General features: G+C 30.6%; 1 long non-coding RNA gene across 1 annotated transcript in view; it reads left to right on the top strand.

Annotated features, from left to right (window-relative positions):
* Window positions 1–1868: 1868 nt before the first annotated feature.
* Window positions 1869–22306, top strand: part of LOC146999112 (uncharacterized) — a 164880-nt gene continuing 144442 nt past the window's right edge. The window contains exons 1-2 of the long non-coding RNA XR_015039433.1: window positions 1869–2360; window positions 4542–4606. This is a non-coding gene — a long non-coding RNA (uncharacterized LOC146999112). The remainder of the gene's footprint in view (window positions 2361–4541; window positions 4607–22306) is intronic.

Below are 22306 nucleotides of genomic sequence, written 5' to 3'. Positions count from 1 at the left end.
TTACTTTAAAAAAAGAAAAAAAAAACATATTAAAGGTTTCACGAGCTTATTTATGCTGAATTTTATAACTCTGTTTCCATAAAAATGAATGGTAAAAACTGAAACTGTGGAAATAAAATAGGAGCATATCTGTATGTAAAAAGTAATGTGTTTCTCCAAACATGAAAAATTTTTGGAAATGAAAAGTGATGACTCAAGATACTTATTATTGTGTTGTTTTCTGATTATATGCTAAAATTAAATTACAGTAAAATGTTGATATCAACAAGCACAAGCATTTTTTTAAACAATTTATACTATGAGCATAAAATGGAAAATGAAAAGGTTTTCCTTTAACATTAATTTAAAAATTTGGCGGGAATTATTTTATTAGTGGCATAATTAGTAGCGTTGTGATTTGGAGAGAACAGATTTAAATCATGCTTCTATTGAAGATTTAAATTACTTTGCTATCAGTTAGATTTTTGACTGCCTTTTTGTATTTGTCATTATGAACTCAATATTAATTAGAATTTTTAAAGCAATCAGCAATATCGCTAACTTTTAAAGAAAAAGACAGATAAAAAACAAAACATAGAAAAATTTATAAATAATAAAATTTCAGATGGGTTAGGTTAAGCTATTTGAATATAGCAAGGCACAGGAGGATTATCCGCCTAGCTACAGAGTTCAGACACTTTGATGGGGGTTGAACTAAGGGAAGCTGGCTTGTATTCATATTACACAACTGAAAATCGAATTCAGCTCGAAATATGAGCGTTCAACGATTCCAGCCATTCCGCCTCGAATACGGCCAATGGTTGGTAAACTTTGGGTGGGAATAACATTTTTGGTATCGCTCATAGCAAAGTAAAACCGTTCTTTAAGACTGATAAGTTCTGAACATTTTCTGTCCCCATCAGCAAACGAAATAATTGACAGAAGATTTAAATAAATGTGCTAAGATTGTATATTTAATAATTCTTTAAATTACTAAGATGAGAAAAATTTGGAAATATTTCATCATAGAAAATGGGCACCACATCTCATTCAGTCAATAAAGATGAGGTAGTATCAGATGCACATGTCAGTCAACAAGCAAGTGCAGAATAGCTGCTGAAAAATTCGATATTCCAAACCATCCTGTATCGTTGGCCATACTTTCAGTTATTTCTCAGAATAAAATGTTTAAAATTATGCCAGCGAGAATGCATATTCTTTAATTATTTTTCAGTTAAGAATCTTGTTATATTAGGAATTTTTACATAATAATATATATATATACTTTGTCTGGAAATTATGCTTTCTGCAGTTTATTATACAATGGATATTAACGAATATTTATTTAAAATAGAGCTGTAGAATTCAGAATGAAGGTTGTAAATTTGAAAGTTAAATGTGAATGCTAGTTATTTATTACGTTTCTGCATTTTCATTAAAATTAATAGTAAAAAATATAAATTTAGAAAATATGGATAATTTATTCTATTATATTTTTCCTCCGACGAATATCCTTTGATTTATTGCCATGTACGTATCTTCGTTATTTGAAACGTATGTTAAAATTAACACAGCAGCTAAATAAAAGCTACTAAAATATTTTAATTAAATTTGTAACAAACTATATATTACAGGAGTTTTGTGAGTGCTGCTAGATTGGTATTTTAAAGAATAAACTTAAAAAATGGATATCAGGAATTTTTTTCTTTAAATCGTAGACCTTTACCTACACCTTTTACGCAAGAATTGCTTGAACATAAAAAGGAATATATTTTACTTGCGAGTTTTCAGAGCAGACGTGGAAAGCCTCCGCTAGATGGCAGTGTTATTTATCTCCGTCTCTCGCTCTTCATCCAATGGGCATGCGAGAGCTCGTAGCGAACCCGGCATATAGTAAGTTCACGGATATCGCTTCTTAGGATACAAGGTCCGCAAAAAACGGACGATATCCCGATAAATCAAATTTTAACTCTTGGGAAAAAAGTTAGAGGAAGAATTCCATTTTTCAGGTGGATTTTAGCGAATTTTAGGAAGGATGTGATTCCATTTTCTGGAAAATCTGGTGCGGTCGCTCCGGTTTTTGAGTGATGATCCTGAGACTGAGGCACAACAGGTATGAGACTTGTTGCACGCAGAGCTGGCGAAGTTTCTTTCTGTGCTGTATAAACCACTGCGCGACAGGTGTGCTATGATTTAAGACGTGTTTCGCAACCAAAAGTTTCGTTTGTGCATTTGCTTATCCACCCTTTTTTAAAACACGGTTTTATTCATGACATTAGGAGGCATTTTGGACTAAAAATATGTTGGGCAGTTCTTAATCCGCTGAATTTTTTTCATCGCATTATTTTGGCTGTCTGGTGGTACTGCTTGGACACAGATTGGTAAGTTTAATTTTGCTTTAAAATTTAATTTTTAACATATTAAATTCTTAGATCTGTATTAATTAATTTTACTTCCATTTTACGTGTAAAATAATTATTACAGGCTTAAAATTCTTTTTCTCTACTAAAAAATGTGAGAAAATTTATACTTATGCATAGCTATTTATGAAGTGAGGGACGAATCATAGAAATAAATATTTAGTTATGAATATTGAAAAGTAATAAATATTTGCAAATGACTATGCTGGCTTAAAGTGTTATCTACGCATAATAGTATTCTAAATATGCTCACGTTCGGTTAAATATGATTTTGATTAAGTGAAAGATATATAATCAGAAAGAAAATTAATACTATTTCTGTAGGTCAATCTGCGCATCAAAAATAAAACTATTGCATGATTTCTTGCAACAACCTTAACCTGAAATTAGGGTTTTTTTGGTTTTTAAGAATGACCGATAGGATGCATCAGAGACATAGATAGCAAAACTGCGTATTCTGGAATAATACGATCAGTAATGTAATAAAATCTTGAGTTGGCTTAATTAAAATGATGTTTTGTTTAATTGACTTTGTGTTTATTTTTCTAACTACGAAGAAAATTTCTTAATAAAGCCATTCGTTATTGGATTTTACGTAGATTATGTTTTGTAGGTATACATTAATAATTCATAAATGGCAATTTGGTGATGTAATAATATTTAAGGAAATTTTTCCTGTTCTATTTTAAGCACTGAGAACGTTTTAGGATTAGTTAACAATCCTGCGTAGAAAAATCATTCTAAAATGAGGATATTTTCTTTGGACATAAAGCTCTCTGATGTAAATTTCATTTCTGTAATACTAAATAGGATTAAAAGTAATATGAGGAAATAATGAACTTAATTATATTGGGAATTTAAGACTTATAACTAATTTAGAGATTTTTAAATTTACACGAAAAGACACCAGAAGCTAACATCTTGCACAAACAGTTACATACCTGTTTATGGTAAGTGATTTGGTACTTTTTATGGTAAGGAATTGATTTTTTAAAGTTTAGAACGAAAAATTGCAATATAGCAGCAATCTTGTGGTGATAATATTTAAAAGTTTGACTGACAAATAAAAAAATATATTCACGTAGAAATTATTACTATATAGGATTTCCAAAAAAGTGATATTCACGAAAACTTTGTTGTTTTCATAAAATGCAGTTAAAAGTAATGTCTCTCGAGAGTATTTTAGACTTTAATAGTTTAAAAAAGAATAACGTTGAAAATTAGGATATCTCATGTCTTTATTAGATAAAAACTGTCTGAAATCAGAGCCAGATTTAGACTTGATAAGCTATTTGAAATATGGGGCCATTTATAAGTCTGTTATACTTCATTTTAATTTTTTGAGGGGTCCTAAGCTATAATAGCTTGTGAAGCTTATACGTCAGTCCTGCACTGTCTGAAATGCTTTAAAACGCAAAGATAAGATAATGATTGAATATTAAAAACAATGCACTGAGCATTAAGCTAGGTTAAAATGTGTATAGGTTTGGGATTAAAAACTTCCATGTATGACCCTTCATTCAATAATATTCGTGTGGAAATTTTTTATAATTAAGATGTAGAGTACCTTTTCTAAGTTCTTTTCTACTTAAAATGGACTACATATACCGTTAGTAAAGTGAATATAATTACAAATGCAAAAAATGATATTGTATTTTATAATAATTATAATTACATTGCAAAACTAAAAAGCAGTTCTTCAAAAAGTTAAAAAAGTATCGAAATTGTTACAGAATTTAAATGATGCATTAATGTGCTATTATACATTTGTGGATTAATTCTAAGGAAGAACGAATAAATTTAGAAAGTTTATTGAATTCCATCCTAATTTAAAGTTCATACATAGTACAAGATTTGTCCATCTTTTACTTATGAGTATGGAACTAGAATTGCCTTACTTTCACTAGATGATATTTTTAATAATATCCAATATCAGTATTTGAAAGCCTTTCTCAGAAATTGAAATGATATTTTGTTAGAATAATTAGTGTCTTTTTTGCATCATGAAACTCAAAAACTTCAAAAACAAACGAGCGCCAAACGATATATTGGTGAGAGAGGATTATACCTATGTTTTTTTCAGATGCAGAAGCCCTAAAAAGGTTTTATGCTAATATTGTACTTGTGCTTCATTTTTTTCAGCATACTACCTTCTTTTATGGAATATAATCCTGTTAATATTGCCTAGTAGGTACGGTTGAAGCTATGTAAGTTCTTTATTTTCAACACTTCAATTTAAATGTTTGTTAACTTTGATTTATACTTTATTTGTGTTCTATTTGAGTTAAGTTCTCTAGCTTGTTAAATAAAGATTTCATAGTTATTCTAACTTAATGTTTCTTTAATAAAACTGTGATAAATAGAAGATAGTGTACCCAAACGCCTGAACCGTGCTAAATGTACCGACATGTCATATTTAGATAAGTGGCGTAATATTTGTGTAATTGCAATAAGCATTAATTGTTCATAAAATACTTTAATATAACAGGTGCATAACTGGAGATATTTCAGTTTATTAACCTAATCCATCATTGGGACTATATTTCAAGTGCTGCTGAAGAAGTAAATCATATGCATGCGTTTGTAGCGCAAACATTATTTTGAAATCATCTCTGTTCGTTATTGTGTATATTATTTTACCTTAACTTAAGTGCTGCGCATTTTCAAAGTGTTTTAAAATAAAAGAGTGATTTAAAAAAAATTTCATTAGAAATTTATCTTAGTGTTCTAAAATGTAATGTTCTAGAATTGATTATTGTGTTAAAGAAGGTATGCTGGATATTTTGAAAATAATCGTTAATCAAGCATGTACTATAAAGGATTTTTAATTTAAAATCTGTTTTACAACAATATTAAATACTGCGATCTTAAATATCCCATCGCCTGTGCTTTGTGTTTTATCCTTTTATGTTTCATCCTTTTTCAACTGGGCGACCAACCCAGGCTGGAGCTTAAAATTTCACAGAAGTCTATTAGTGAATGATAGGTTTTTCCTCTTAGGATTTTTTTTTGGGGGGGGGACGGGCATTAATAATAATTTTTACTTCTGATGTATATATCAATAATTCTCACTGCTATTTTAAAGCTGAAATAAACTTCCAAGGGTGGTTTTGAAGTATCGTTTTGGTGGAGTTTAGATGGAATCAGCAATTCGTTAGATTGTATATTTTGATAAACATTTCACAATGATATACCTCAAATGTATTATGGAAATTTCTTTAAATTATGTTATTTTACTCAACACTTTCCTAGCAGAACATAAATAATAAAGCATCAAATTTCTGGTCATAAAAAATTGTTGCCCTGGAGACATAAAATTTTGTGGTTGTCCATGTGCCCCACCCACATCTACCAGTAAGTACTGCTTGCTAAGCGGAGTTGCAGAATATATTTTTTTCTAATTTGCTTAAACTTATTTGATCATAGAATTGAAGCTCAGGTGCAGCTTTCTTGACAATTAGACTTTGATTTAGTGAAAGAAAATCTTGGTTGGGTGAGTACTTAAATAGGATGTGATCAAAAATGATTGTAGCTAACATTTCCGTGAATTCTGGAATTCTATACAGTGAAACCTCGTTACAACAATATTTTAGGGACCAAATAAATATATTGTTGTAGAGAGGCATATTGTTATATCGAGGGCCCACATATTTTGAGCATTTAATAAGAGTTTTTTTTTTTATTATTATTAGTTTAAGGTGCATAATATACTACTTTTAAGTCTATATTTAGAAGAAATTAATTTGTAAAATACTAATAATAGTGGTTTAAATACTAAAAAAATAAATAAATAAGATAAATTTAGAAAATAAGCACAGAAATATTCACATACCTGAAAACACTTTTTATTGAAAATAATCCAATATTTTTGTTTGTTTATTGATTTTTTTAACTGTTAATTTCACCAATACTGTATGCATTGAGTCTAGTGCACGAAAATGTTCTTCATTTGTCGACGGAAGGCTTGAAAAATATGTCCGTAGAGAATTCACAGTTTCAAGAGCTTCCTGAGATGACAATAAGGACTGCGATGGACCTGTATTATTATCATCATCATCAATATCATCATCATCTTCATCATTGTTTCCTATCTCATCAGTAATTTCAGAGAGAATATCTTCATCAGTAACTCCTGCAAAAACCATAAGATCATCATCTGCTGTTAAATAGTCTTCTATACTAATTCCAAACTTTTTACCGCTTGTTTCCTCAAGTTGGGATACGGATTTTTTGATGTGCAAAACACATTCTTGATCATCTGAGAGATCAGTCTATGGAATTTTCATCATTATAAGATTTCTTATCTTCCATAAGGCCCACCAGCGGCCGAGCGGTGAAGTCGCTGAACACTGGTAGTTCGGTCCGAGGTTCGAATCCCGCGAACGGGCTGGCTGCATGGGTGTTTTCGTGGTTTTCCCCATGTGTGACGTGTATACGAGCCAGTTTCCCTTAGAAAGTCCTCAACGAAGGCATCCCTCCCCTTAGGCAGATAGCCCTAGTGTGCTTTGCCATAATTAAATACACACACGCACACTTATCTTCCATAACACAAAGACCGGCCTTTTTCCAGCAATTCCGAATGGTTTTTTTCTGTTACTTCCCACCAACTTCCAGCAATATTGTCACACACTTCCTTGACATTTACAGCTTTGAAAGGGTCTCCTATTTTATTTTCAAAGTTTACAAGTATGGAGTCCACCAACCGTTTTCTGTAATATGCTTTGAAGCACTTAATTATGCCCATATCAAGAGGCTGTAAAATTGAAGTGCAATTGGCAGGGAAAAAAGCGATTTCGATATTTTGTAGCTTTGGAAATGACGTGTGAGCACCGCAGTTATCTATCAACAAAACGATTTTTTTCTTTCTCTTCTTTATTTCATTGTCTAACTTCTGTAACCATTCGGAAAAAAATTTAGACGTCATCCAAGCCTTCTTATTTGCTTTATACTCCACGGGAAGACTTTTCACGTTCTTAAAGCACCTTGGCTTCAATGATTTACCAATGACAAGAGGTTTTATTCTATGCGTTCCTATGCTATTTGTACACAGAAGAACAGTCAGTCTCTGCTTTGATTTCTTCCCTTCATAACACTTTTCACCTTTGAATGCCAATGTTCGATCGGGTAGGAGTTGGAAAAACAGCCCAGCTTCATCTGCATTATAAATGTCTTCTGGAGCATACTTTTCTAAGATTTCTTTCATCTTGTTTTGCCGCCATTCATTTGCGTCGTTTATCGGGGCTGACTTTTTCTCTCCGTAAACTTCTTGGAAAGTTATTCAATGACGATCTCGAAAACTCATTAACCAACCATTGCTAGCTTTGAAAGTTTCGTTCCCTAGCATTGCTGCAAATTTCCGTGCTTTTGCATATAATAAAGGTCCATTTATTGGGACATTTGTTGCTCTCATCTCTTGAAATCATTTTAAAACAGCAGCATCAATGTTTTCATTTGTCGCAACTTTCAGTCATTTTCGCTCTGGGTTAATTTCATTTGAAGTTACAGCATCTTCGATTTGCTTTCTCTTCTTTAGGAACGTTGCAACTGTAGATTGCGATAATCCTTGTTTCTTATCCGCATCAATCTGCTTCATTCCCTCATCAATATCATTGATAAAGTTCAGTTTATCTCGAAAAGATAGTTGCTTTCGCCCTGCCATCTTAGGGAACAATATCGTGTGAAAGAAAGAAAAGTTTAAACCAAATGTTTCGCGTAGAACTCAAAATCGTTAAAGACTATAAAACAACCTTTGAACTCACTTTTCAGTACGTCACTTAACAACACCCCGCCTCCATCTCCCCCTGTTCCTCTAACAAAGGGCACTTGTTCTGTGACAAGGTGACCAGACAGGTCTAGATGTCCTTAAACCTTATTAGAATTCCAAAGCTTACTGGGAAATGAGACTAGGCATACATTTACACTTCACCCCCTCACCCACTCCAATTCCCAAAATGGTGGTCTTCATCTGTTTTGAAATCTGAACAATAGCTATTTATTCAGGGATAAGTTGAATATCCACAATGAGTCTTAATATACGGAAAAAATAACAAAAGAAAAAAAAAAAAAAAAGCATTTGAAAATCAAAATATTATTATAAAGGGAGAAAATAATACTGAAATTTAGATTGAAAAAGTCGTTTTACAGAGGTTTATTGTTCTAGAGAATATAGCAATATTGAGGGGAGATTAACATTAGTTTATATGCAAAATCACCGGGACCACAAAACATTATTGTAGTAGAGGGAGTTATTGTTGTATCGGGTATCGTTGTAGCGAGAGTTTACTGTATACACTTTCATCTTTAGAATCTAAGTTTGAAACTTCTGAATAATTTCATCGTGTACAAAAAATGCTATTGCAGTCTTTATTGGAACGACATAAATGAACTTGAAAATATAATTGCTATGGAGGTACTGACTAGGGTTTTTAAAAGAAAGTCTAGAACTTTTGAGATTTGTAAAAGATTAGTATATAAATTACTGACCTGCCAACAGTGACGGCGAGAGGTTTCGGGAGATAATTTAAATTCAGAGATTAAATGTAAATATTGAAAATAGGGGGACGAGAAATGAAGTATTTCTTTGATAACATTTACACGGCTGATGGAATTTTTCATCTTATAAAGGATATGCTTCTCTCAGGATTCAATATATTTATATCGATGACTGATTTAATAGGATCAGACAATTAATTTTAACTAGCTTGTATGTAAGTTAATTTGGTAAATTTAGGTTGAATACCTTCTGGAGAATAAGAGAGTATGCGGGGATTCGTTTATTATTGCTGAAAATAATGTGAGTGTATTTGAATAGGCAAAGAATGTAAGGGATGTTTGTAGCTTCATGAAATTATATATTGAATTGCTCTAGTGATATTGTGCTTATCAAGATAATTGCAAAATCACATTTTGGTAATTCTTTCTGTTAATTTTCCTATTCTTTCTCAAAAATTAATCGTAATGCCATTTGACGTAAGAAATGATGCCTCACAGGTTTTGGAAATGATTAAAACACTAAATCTCATTTGTGAAGGAAAAGCCAAAATAGAAACACAGGGTTAAAATATTAAAATAAATAAGGGTGTTTGGGAAAATAATTGCAGGTTTAAGTTTGAGAGAAAGTGAAAATGAAAGCTGTGCTTTGCGGGTGTAGTTTCTGAATGACATTAAGTGTTTTCCGAAGAATGTTCAAACGTATGACTTTTATTAAGCTTTCGTCAGCGGGCGTTTGCGCATATATCTTACTATCTCTTACATTCTGGTAATTATTTCCGGTTTGAGAGGATTGGTAGCTACCTGAACGTGTGCAATTTATTTCCCTGAGTGAGCGATCCCGAGATCCTATGTAATAGATACAAAAGATTGTTGGGTTTCTCTTAAGAAACTGATCACTGTCAATACATATAAGTAATCTCTGTGGTAATGAGTAATAAGTATAAGTATATAGTAAAAAGTTTTAGGGAACTCGTATATTAAAATGCGTACACATGTTTTTCATGTTATTTATCTATCTTACTTTAAAATAACAATTTACTCCATGTTGCTATATAATTATTTCGGAATGAGTAAAAATTTATTTAAAATGGCAGTTTGCAAGAAAATGAATACGGCAAATATTGCTTTTAAACAGTTTGATCAATAAATAGACATTCCTTAAATTTTAAAATGAATTCACATCAAAACTGTGCAACTACCGATTATTAAATTTTATCTGACACTTTTCTGGCTTTAAGGTAACTTATTTGACATGTGCTTATTACATGTGTTTGCTTTCTTTAATGTCAAATAAGTAAGCCTGCGATTTTTAATGACTTACGAGTCGGATGAATGATTTTTTATGAAACTGAGATCATAACCATCTTTTTCCGCATTTTATTGTTTTCTGCAAGTAAGCTTTAGAAATAATTTAAGCGAAATGATGCTGAACTGCTGTCTAATCTTTCATAAACTATTGCCCATTTATTAACGTACTAGTCATAAGATTAATTTAGTGCTGTGTAACTGTAATAAAATTGCTATTTCATAACTGGGAGTCATTTACAATAATTAGATGCTATTGCAGAGATTGTGAAGTGTTTGCACCCAGAACTCTGCTATTTTTTTAATGCATAAATATTGGTTTTCGGTTTAAACATAGCATGAACTCCTTTAATATTTTTAATGAGTTTATTTTTATGCAAAATTAAAATAGAAATCTCATCTGAAACCAAATATTTGTGATATTACAAATTTATAATTGGTTTAGAAATTTATTCTTTGGCGCAGAAGTCTCCAGACTGGAAGCAGAGGTATACATGTACATCGTAATCAAAATACCACTTAAAATGTTGTGAAAGTATTCACCTATATTATTCCAATACGGTAGGTATAACAATCTTGGTTTCAATGTACATTTCTTGGCTTAAACAATTAAATACGTTTTCAGTTATAAAAAGAAAAAATAAATTTTTATTTCAATCAATTAACAGCCTATTCGTTTTTTCCCCACTCAGTTATAAAATTCCGCATATTTTGCAGAAATTCAATTTTCTTGTTATTGGCGAATTTATAGTATTCCTTTGCAGTGCGGCTTAAAGTATACTGGAAAACAATACGAGTTTTAAAATTTTGCATCAGAAAAACGCGAAGCTTTTGTCAGAAAAAAGGAGACAAATAAATCTATTGTGCAGTCTTGTTGTCTTACGAAATACAAATCCAGCTTTACTTCTGCTAAACCAAATATCTTCCACAGTTGGCGAATTTTAGATTTCCTTGAGGCTTTTTGCTTTTCGTACTGAAGTAATTTCAGTACATTGATCAATGGCTCAAATGCTAACCCATTTTCAGAACATTTTTAATTATATTTTAAATTACTAGATAATACCAGTTGCTTTGTTTCTTTCCGTTATTTATCTTCTCCCTTTTATTATAACATTGGGTTAGCTACTCGTTTAATCTCAAAATTTCGTCAGTTTTGGTTTCTGCTTTTATTATTTGCCTTTTACTTAATTGCAGATGCAGAAGACGATCGTGTTTAAATCGCTGAAAACGTTTCTGCTAAAATAAAATCTATGAAATCAACGTTGTGTGTTCTGACATATTAGTAACTTAATTTATTTTTACAATAGAGAAGTTTACTTTTAATGGACAATTTAACAATGTTTATTATGTGCCAGATTCCGAATAATTTACTTTCGAGTATTATACCATCATTTTGTTATTACCACTGCTATTTCACCGGTTAGTTTCTTCGTAAACCGATTTTCTTTATTCTGAGAAATACTGATGATAATATTTCTATTGCTCCGCAATAAAAAAATTTGGCTTTTTATTTTATATTGAGCCTTGTTGATGCTCGATATAGTTAATTAGCTCCAGACTAATCATAAATCTGTTGTATAAAATTTTAATCCATTCTATTAATAATATACGTTAAAAACTGCAAGAAACGAATCACAAGAAGTTATGACTTTCCTCTTAGAGCAATCTACTCACGAATCAAAAATGAAAATTGCAAAAATAAAAATTTTCTTTCTCTGATTGAAAAGAACTATATTCTGCATTTGTTTAGCTAATAATTTTAGCAAAGACATGCGTCTCGTTTCTCTAATTTCGTATTTTTTCACCAAATATTTTCCTTGATACTTAAAAAGGTTATGAATGATTAATAAAAATATACAGTTCAGGAAGTGCCTGTTTAAGATTTATTTCACAAATACTAAAAGGTTGTCAAAAATGCTTTTTATATGGAAAATCTCCCAAATGAACAATTATACACCACTAATTTTTCCTCCTACCTCATAGGCTTCGTAGCTTGTTGAATATTGAAGTCAAAGTATCTATGAACTGCTTTCCTGTATTATACCCTGCAGTACAAGCTAACTGGTAAGCCAGTTTAATAATACATAGATGCTGCCGCCACGGAAGCATGACATTTTAGAACTATGACGCTACAGAAAGAAATTGCATGAATTTACGGAAGCAATTTGTAGGCAGTAATACCATATTTTCTGTTGACCGGTCTTCGATTCTTATGTATTCCAAGAATTTCCTTGTTGAATAGCTTGTTGTATTGTCATTTTAAATATACTCAATAACATAAAAAGGGACTGTTTGAGATAGTATCACGGCCAAATAATTCGATAGAAGTATTTGGCTGTGATACTATCTCAAACTTACATGAGTGCTACACATATCCTGATGTGAGTAGACTTGTGTGGCGGTGCATTGCCTTGTGAAGAACCAGAATATCAGAACGAAAGCAAGGTATGAATGGGCAGTTCATAAATGATGAACACATAGTGAAGATATTTGTACATGCACTAGAAGTCCCAAACAATGCCAGCTAAATAAGGATTTTACAATTATGCAGCCATCACGAGCCAGTAAGTAAAACAGCTGGTCACAGCCTTCGCCTAATGGGTTTTTTTCCAAACAGGGATGGTAAAAAAACGGTTTGAAAAATTACTCTTTAGCCAAAACTTTTGTTTGTAAGTCAAGTGGCAGTTTCCAGGCTCAAGGGAAGTGCATAGCTATTTATCTTGCTGTAACATTTTCGGGTGGGCTGTTCTGGTTCTTTAGAATATTTTTATAATCAGACTGCTATCGTAAGTTCCTACTCTGGCAGAATTTCTATAGTCAGGAAAATAGGACTGTTATCCTGGCAAATTCAAATGTTACATACATTTCGAAATACCGTGACCCGTTTCATGGATTTCTATTAATAAACTACATAGAAAATTGCTTAATTTCCGCCATACAAATGTGGGTGATAACTTACCATTTTTATGGCAGAAAAAAGAACTTTGAATTTTTACAGGTGTCTATTTCTGTTCATATATCCTAAAACACAAAAGCGTTGACGTGAATAGAAGGCTTTTGTATGCATTCTGAAAATGTTCATATTAACCAATTTCACCGACACTTAAGTGTATATGTACGTATGTCTTGTATAATAACATAATTCCACCAACACATTTGTTATTGTGCGAAATAGTTAGTGTAAGAAGAACCTGCCGGTCAAAGGATAATAATTGATATAATGATCAACTGTGGTGCTTAGTAAACGAATTAATCTGTTTCACATAAATGAAATCTTGTTAAATATGATATGTAAAATATATGTCCACTTAAGAATTTAGAATGATGGATCTCATGTTTTGTCTCTAGAAAGTTTCGGTAGCGATTCGCATGTTTTTTCTGTATCCGAATTTTCCCATTCATACAAAATTGCAATTACATGCATCTCAAAATTGTTCTATATTGATTTCTGTGACACTAATTCAGGGATGCATAACATCTTTCTCATATTTATGTTCTGAATCCACACTTCCGTATCGTACATAATGAACTTTTGAGTGCTTAAATTTCCATAATCAAAGATAGTAGATTACTTGAGTAATTCTTAAATATTTTTGATTCTTATATACTGTGTATGTAAGTTTAAATTTTTGTTTTGTATTGTACGTATTGAAATTATGATTATGAATATAGGTTAGAGTAGACTGAAGTGAACTTCTTGTATTATCGCGAACTTGTTGCTTCATTTATCGCCAAGTTGTTGTTTCCTTTATGGTAACCTGAGTAGTTGAATGATCCGTAAATATACTTTTACTTAGAATTGGGTGCTCCTTTGACTTTTTAAGTGAAAATATACCCATGCGTACATGAACAAAGTCGAGGGAGTGCGCAATGCCAAGTTTGTTTAATTCTCTGATGTTTTTTGAGTGAAAATAGGCCGACGTGTGCATGGATAAAGTCAAGGGAGTGCGCAATGCATACAAACTCTGTATCCATGTACCGCCAAAAATCGCCAAATTTCACCAAAGGGTACCCGCAAATATACTTTTACCTGAATATATATTACTGAACAAATTCTGGAATAAGATGCTGAACGGTATTAAGTTTCATTCTGCTAACTTCTGAATAATGTCTGCTCTATATTAGCATTCTGTTTGTGAAGTATCCTGCAGTGTCTCATAGTATTTTGTAGTAAGTTTTGTCGTACTCTAAACCCCTCATCTTCTTCATTTGCACAATGCATTTAATTTCCGTTCTGAATAATCGCTAAACGGATAGTTTAATTAATTTGAACCTGCATATCGTAATCAGAAAATATTTATGAATTACGTACTTAGGAAACCCTAAGAAAGAAGAATGGAGTCAGTCACCTGTGTATTCAGTGGCATACTAAAGCGGAAAAATAGAAATAAAATTCAAATACGTGCGAAACTTTTATGTACATCCTTCCTCTGTTGTCCTTATTTCAACTACTGTTAATAAAATTCAGCAAACCTTTAAAAACTGTGTGATTATTTAAAAAATGGTTTAAGTACAGAAGAAATTTTAAAACTGTAAATTAAAAAGAACTTTTAAAATGAAATAACAATGAGTATTGAACAATATTGATTGAAATAATGGTATAAACGTCTTTATGGAGATAAATTGGAAACATTTGTAGTTTCACAGTAAGTACGTAGATTATAAGACATGGAATTCTTAAGCTATGAAAAACATTACATGAAATTCAACAATTGCATGGCAATCGATCTTAGTATGTATTATATTCCAGTCATCAGCATCTTTGTTTGAATCAATTCAGTAATTAAACTTTAGAAATATAGACATGCACTATAAAGCCTCGGAAACATAATTTGATGAATACAATATAAGAATAATAAAATGTAAAGTTTTATGCTTCATTATTTCATTTTAAAATGCCAAATAAGTGCAAGCTTAACGCAGAACACTGAATATCCCAATAAAGCAAAACATTACAATGAAGGGAAAAAATTTAATACTGTAATTTACAAAGGTAATGGACGGGCTCAAAGTTATAGATAATTGAAATAATCTAAATAGTAAGTTATAGAACTTTCTCTAATTGATAATAGCATTTCGTGCTCTTACAATAGACCGCAATTAAATACATATGTTTTGAATTATTAAAAATATTTGCCAAAATTCTTTTTAAAATGAAAAAGAAAATCGGGCATTTAATTTTCAGTTAAAGTTACAGTACGCAATTAAGATAAATTTCATAAAGACATTTACAAAAAAAATGATATCTTATGAATGTATTTTGTAATTCGGAGATAATAACATCTCTTAACAAATTGTTTGAAATAAACCTAATTTTTATAGGTAGACTAGTAGTTAAAACTTGACCCTTACAATTTCGAAGAGCTCGGCCCAGTGCGAAAAATTCATAATAATGGAAAAGTATCCCAATTTTGTAACGACACGGCAGGAAAATCCTCCATAAACTAGCAACAAATTAATTAATTTCTATTCCAAAATAATTTTCAAATTATTTATAAGAAAAGGAATCCTTACAGCAATGCAATTTGAAAGTATTGTCTGAAAATAGGCAATATCGGTAGATAAAAACTGCATTGAGGATTAATGCACATTTGCCAGCTTATGGATGAACTCGGTGAAGACACTGATTGATCGCTGTCGGACAACGAATTTCAAAAATTTCAGAAATTTCTATAAATTCGTATTTATAACAGCTCGTCGAAACAGCTTTTGGGGTTTTTCGTAATTTTAGCAGTTAACTAATTTGCCACTAAATCTACCAAATATTGCAAAAGACGCCAGATTTCAAAATATGATATCTAGAGTTTTACCGAAGCTTATAAGTTGCAAAATCTACATTTAGGAGATTTTGTAGTAAAATACAGCGAAAGGATTAGGTATACAAATCAAACATGAAAATTTGATTATGTGTCTACAACTGAGAAAAATAAGCATATGCAAGTATTTTAAAAATATAACAATGCATTAGAAAGGGAACCTGCTAAAAATATGAAGCTTAATGAAGTATACTAATCAAAATTAAATGTTTACTTTAGAATACTCATTACAACTGAAATTAAAATAGCATTTTTAAAATCTTCAGAAAGATTAGTGGTTTCCTTGCCTACGCTAATCTTTTATGCATTTCAACAGAAAATTTCAAAAATAGTCACGTTAACAGCTCATTTGATAATCTACGCAATTCTACAGTAGATCTCTAGAAATCTAGCAGTGTGGACTAATTCCAATTACAATTTATCCCCTTCCTAGAAAAGCTATTCAGTAGTCTTTTTTTTTTTTTTTGTTAATTTCAAAACTGATTTATCATTGGAAGAATTTTAGTCTTATGTTCATTGCATTTTTTACCAAAAAAATTAGGTGTTACGAAATTAACTATTTTTATAAGTATTTCTCTAAATGCAAATCCAAGACGCTTTTTTAGACTAATTTACGCTTTGAAATTGTCTAACATCACGATCTGTTTTCATACGCATTTTTACTAAAATAATGAAATTAATGTTTGATTTACGTAAGTCCTGAAATTTAAAAAAATTGTGTGCTTTTTAAACTAAATTAAAAATTTTTGTTGATACAAAATAGCACAAATTAATTAACAAGAAACTGAACTGTTCTTAGAAAGATTAACAAGCGACCTAGATAATGAGAATTTTGAATAACTGGAGTTCAGAGAAATGTAGCTTATTTTGATTGTGATCAAGTTAAGCAAACACCTGAAAGGGTTTTTTTTTTTTTTTTGTTTTTTTTTTGGTAACTCTGCTGTAAACATTTAAAATTTTCTATAGATGATGTATCAATGTATTAATATTCTCATTATAATTTTTAATTTTTAAGAATGAAAGGAGCGTTTTGAAATTTGGCATCTTTTTTTTGAGCGATAATAACGCCGAACGATAATACGAATTTTGTTAAAATGATTTGAAAGTGTGAGATAAATGTTTGAATTTCTTCGTAAATTTCGCTCTAAATTTTACAAAATCTAATATTTAGGCATAGAATCGAAATATGGAAAACAATTGCCATGTTATTTCAGAAAACGTTCGATTTTGTGTCAAAATACCTATGTTAGAAGGATGCTATATATAAATCTAATATGTATCCTAAGTCGCGCTTTCGAGACACGAAAAATGCAATTTGAATTTTGTAAATTGGCCTAGTAGAACGGGAGATACAGAACTGTACTTTTTTATTTATTATTATTATTATTATTTTTTAGCAGTGTGCATCATGCCTTAGAAATGTTTTTTATAAATAATCTCGTTCTTACAATGACTTTATAAATTAATTTAAGTGTGCGACGAAATTAAATTTCATTCCTTACTTTCGAGTTCGTGACGTAGAATGCAGCTAGACATTAAATCAAATACTATATAAACCAAACATCTCAATTAATTCAAGTTCAAATTAAATTCTACAATCAAAATTTCGAAAAATTAATTCCATTAAGAACATAAAAATATATTCGGAGAATAGTTCACCTTATTCAACGAACTGCTGTAGTTTCATGAAATTGTGACGATTGTTTACTCTCCATGCATTAAACACATTTGTAAATTGGTAAAATTAATGAATAATATTTATTAATCATGAATCAGAGGAACTTACTAATGACATTTATTCTCCAAGAATCAAATAAGCGCAATAATTGAGAATGAAAGACTGGTTTGGGGACTTCGCAGTGTCAGATAACAATGTTCTGAATACACGATGCACATCACTGTCTTAGAACATCAAAAAGTACTGGAGAGAAAACAATGTAGTGAATCAGTGTCATCTATCGGCGGATAACTCAATCCGAATCAAGTGCCAGAGGGACTCAGTCGGTGCGGTCTCAGTCTGTTATTGCTTTCCTTGTAAACGCGGTAAGCTGGCAACAACAACAAGGCAGCTCCTCTCGTACTTTAAAATTAATTGCATTTAAATTTGTTTCTTCGTGCTTGCTTCACATTTTTTTATCATGTGGTCTGAGTTAATAAGTGGCATGAATGAAAGGAAAGATACTACAGTTTATAACTTGAATTTAACGATTAGTAAAACTAAAAATAAATGTCTTAAGCGTTGCGAGATAAAAATGTAAGGACAACCATTTGTTATCTAAAAATATACATGTAAATGTTTTCAATAATAATGTGTAAAGGCAATGAAATACGTGTTTTTTCTTAATGTTGTAATGAGGATTTGTTATGAAATAAAATTTTCAGAGAAATAATGATTACTTATTCAGAAGAAAAAAGTGCTATTAGAAATGTGGATGCTAAAATTAGTTCAGATAAAAAAAATGATAACATTTAAAAAGAAAACTGACCTTACGACGCATACTGAACAACATATCAGTTCATGAACTTCATTCTTTAAAGAGAGATGAATCGAAATGTCTGCTGACTTAGTTTCCTATGCGATTTCTAAAACATCGGATTTTTGTTCTTTTAAAAGAAAAGCGCGAAATATTTAAATAATAAACTATTTTTATTTCCACATATTGAAGTTATTTATTATTATCAGTCAGACGTATTAATATTAAAGAGAAATTTTATGGCATAATTTCGAATTTATGGCATATTGTGTGCAATTCATTTGCAAAGAAAGGGAAAAAATGTTACTAAAATTAGTTTTCGGTTTGTACGGATTAAATTAAAATTTGCCTCATGAAGATGATTATAGAAAGAATCAACTGATTCTTTTTTTATGAAGAGAAAATGATCTACCAGACGATAAAGTAAGGAATTGAAACAAATAATTTCACTTTTATCAAATATTACATATTTTATCTTTTAGAAACTTTAGCTCTTTCTAAAGATTCAAATCTTAAGAAAATTCTTGAAATTAAGGAAGAAATACATCTTCTAAATTTGAATAACTGCCAAAAATAAAATGTTGAATCTTCTTTAATACCAATAAAAGGCTCTGTTGCATTTCAAATGTTGGTCAGGAACACAAATTTGCGTTTAAGTACCCATTAATTTTATCTCTAAGTTCTAAGCAATGTAAGTTTTTGTTTGCGGCTATGAGCTACATAGTTGAATTGACACTTAATTGAATAAACATGCATAAAAATAAAAATAAAGATATAATGTGAAACATAAATTCAAGATATAAAGAGTCAGAAAAAAGCTCAGCACTTAACAGTGAAGTTAGCATCATCAGTTTAGCTCAGACTGACAAATTTCAAAAGAAATGGAAAATATGTTTAAAAAAAGCCTGATTTAACACTTGAAGAATTTTTGCATTCAAAAAGTTTAAAATAAAAGCTGAGGAGTCAACAGTAAGAAATCCAAGTTAATTTATTCTCATCTAAAATTCATCCGTTTGCGAAATATCAAAACTTTTTAAATTTGACTCGTGAGTATTTAATCCTATTGTCGGGAAATTACAAAAATCTGGCTTGTCTTTCCTGCATCGTCTTTAGAAACTAAACCACAAATATTTTTAAGAGATCAGGTTATAAGTATGACTTGCGAATAATTTCTACTTAGTTCTATTAAAAAATTCAAAATGCATAAGATCAATGCAATTGTTTCATCAGAAGAATCTTAAGCAAGTATAATAAAAACTTCTTGTACCTTCTACTGCAACTACAATATGACAACAGATGTGAAACTCTAATCTTATATTTATTAAATGCTTAAGACGGAAGATCTGGTTTGGAGTATTTCTATTTACAGCTGTAAGCAAGGCCTAAGATCACATGAATATTGAAAATTAGTGAGCATCCTGCTTTAAATTCTCCTTATGTCGACAGTAATAAGGAACCGAAGCCACTAACCAATATTAATTTCGTTCTGATTTCATTTCGCGATAGAAAGTTGATCGCATAAGGAACGTTTTTGAGGATTGCGCTGTATCTTTTTAAAAGGCGTCTTTTCTTTGCTGAGGGCTTTGGAATATTTGACCATAATTAATTAACGCTTACCTAACTCATGCATTTTCTTTGAGAAATGGCTTCTCAAAATTTTTGCTTAATCATATAACTTTTTGTAAGGTAAAACATCTCATTACTGTTGTAAGTTTTTTTCCTTAAACAATTTCAATATCCAAAAATGTAATCCAGATTTCAGTAACTGCAACTCTTCTGACATCAACGATTTTAGTGAAAATTTCCAGCTTCGTTTAACTTGTCCAATGGAAAATGTACCATATTTACAAGAGACGCTGCAAATAATAAACCTGTGCTTAAGTAATATATAATAACGGTGAATTTACTTTAGATGAATTTGAACAACTGATTCAGTCGCAGATATAATTTTCCAAAGGAAATGCTGGAAATCAAGCTATTATTTTGGAGGAATATTGTGGCGAAAATGTTGCCTTCATGGCATTACTGTAAACCTATAATTTGTGTACAGAATGAGGAAATGCAGAATAGCATTTGAAACATAATAGTTATTACCAAGTTGATTCTAGCACGGAGCAAATGGAGTTATGCCGATGAAATTGTCACGTGAAGAGGAAGAGCACAGTCAGGATTAATGAAAACGGGACATTAATTAGTCGACAAGATTTTCCTGCTGAATTCAATAAGTAGTCTATATCTTAACTGTAAATCTGTAGGAAGGAGATATAGTTATACAATCATTTTATTAAACAATAAGCACGATAAGGCACTGAATACGTATTTAAAATTAATGATTTGTAACCAAAAAATATAATTATTTTACACTAATAGAGAACTAGAGAAACAGATATTTTACATTCCTTAAGAGATGTAGAATCTTGCATTCGAGAGATGTTTAATCAATGTTTAATTTTAATTTCAGTTCTGATAAACGTATTTCCTGTTTTTTTTAGCAAGGTTTGATAATACGTTTGTTGAAAATACATTTTCTGGTATTTTTCTTCCTTCCGTAATATTATCAAAAGAAGTTTCGGTATTATATACATATGTAAATGCTAAAGATTTAAATCACATATATATAATAACCATTTTTATCTTGGTCGCATGTGCCAACAAAAGAATGTAAAGTTCAGTATAGATATTCCCTAGTTGTTGAGTGGCGAAGTTCAGAGGCACTGGAATGGAATTTAATTCGCTTACGTCCAGCTAAGACATAAAGACTTAATCGAAAAATACTTTTATAGGTTTCTTAATATTCATCTCATATAAGAGTCAGAATTCCATAGACAGCTTTCCGCAAAGGTTTTTGTTTATTTAGGCTTAGTCTTCGACTGCTTTTTTGATATTATTTAATTAAATACATAGTAATAAAAGAATGTACACTGCTCAAAAAAAAAAAAAAAAAAAAAAAAAAAAAAAAAAAAAAAAAAAAATGGGACAGTCCTATATCTCCCGATCTACTGGGCCGATTGACAAAATTCAAATTGCGTTCTTCATGTCTCGAAAGCGCGACTTAGGATATATATTAGTTTTATATATAGCACTATTCTAACGTAGGTATTTTAACACAAAATCGGACTTTTTCTGAAATAACATACCAATTTTTTTACATATTTCGATTCTACGACTCAAATTACGCCTAAATATGAAATTTTGTAAAATTTGGAGCCAAATTTACGGAGAAATTCACAAATTTATGATGGCACTTTTTTGTCAGTTTGCGCCAAGAATAGTTCACTTGGCGAACTTCTTAATATATGGCAACCTAGTTTTCTTTCCCGTAAGAGGAAAAAAAGTCACCATCGTTCCTTTTTTCCAAATAATATTCTTTATATTATATTTTTAATTATAACTTATTATTTTAAGTAATTTTTTCTTTTTCGAATTTCATTTTAATTGCTTAAGATGCATGGTTTTTTTTTTCGAATAACTATTTTAAAAATTTCTACTTACCTATTCGAACTGCGTAAATAAAGGTGCAGCATTTATTTTTTTTCAAATAGTTTTCTTCATATATATTTTTTGTCATAGTTATTATTTTAGGTAATTTTTAAATTCTTAACTTTTATTTTAATTGTTTGTGTTGCATTGTCTCTTCAGATAATTGTTTTAAAATTTTCTATTTATTCCTTCGAATTGAGCATTTTAAATCTATTTATTAATATAAATTTTCCAGAATTTGATTTTATTTATTTGAATTGCGTTTCTTTCGGAGGAATACTCTGTAACCCAGACTACGATGCGTTTGAAAACTGCATATATTAAAAGAGAAAATACAGTA

Source organism: Stegodyphus dumicola, chromosome 1 (assembly GCF_044657685.1).
Source record: "Stegodyphus dumicola isolate Sdum_Otavi_A_Nest chromosome 1, ASM4465768v1".
NCBI lineage: Eukaryota > Metazoa > Arthropoda > Arachnida > Araneae > Eresidae > Stegodyphus > Stegodyphus dumicola.
The sequence above is the reverse complement of the archived record's forward strand: the minus strand, read 5'-3'. Positions and strand labels throughout refer to the sequence as shown.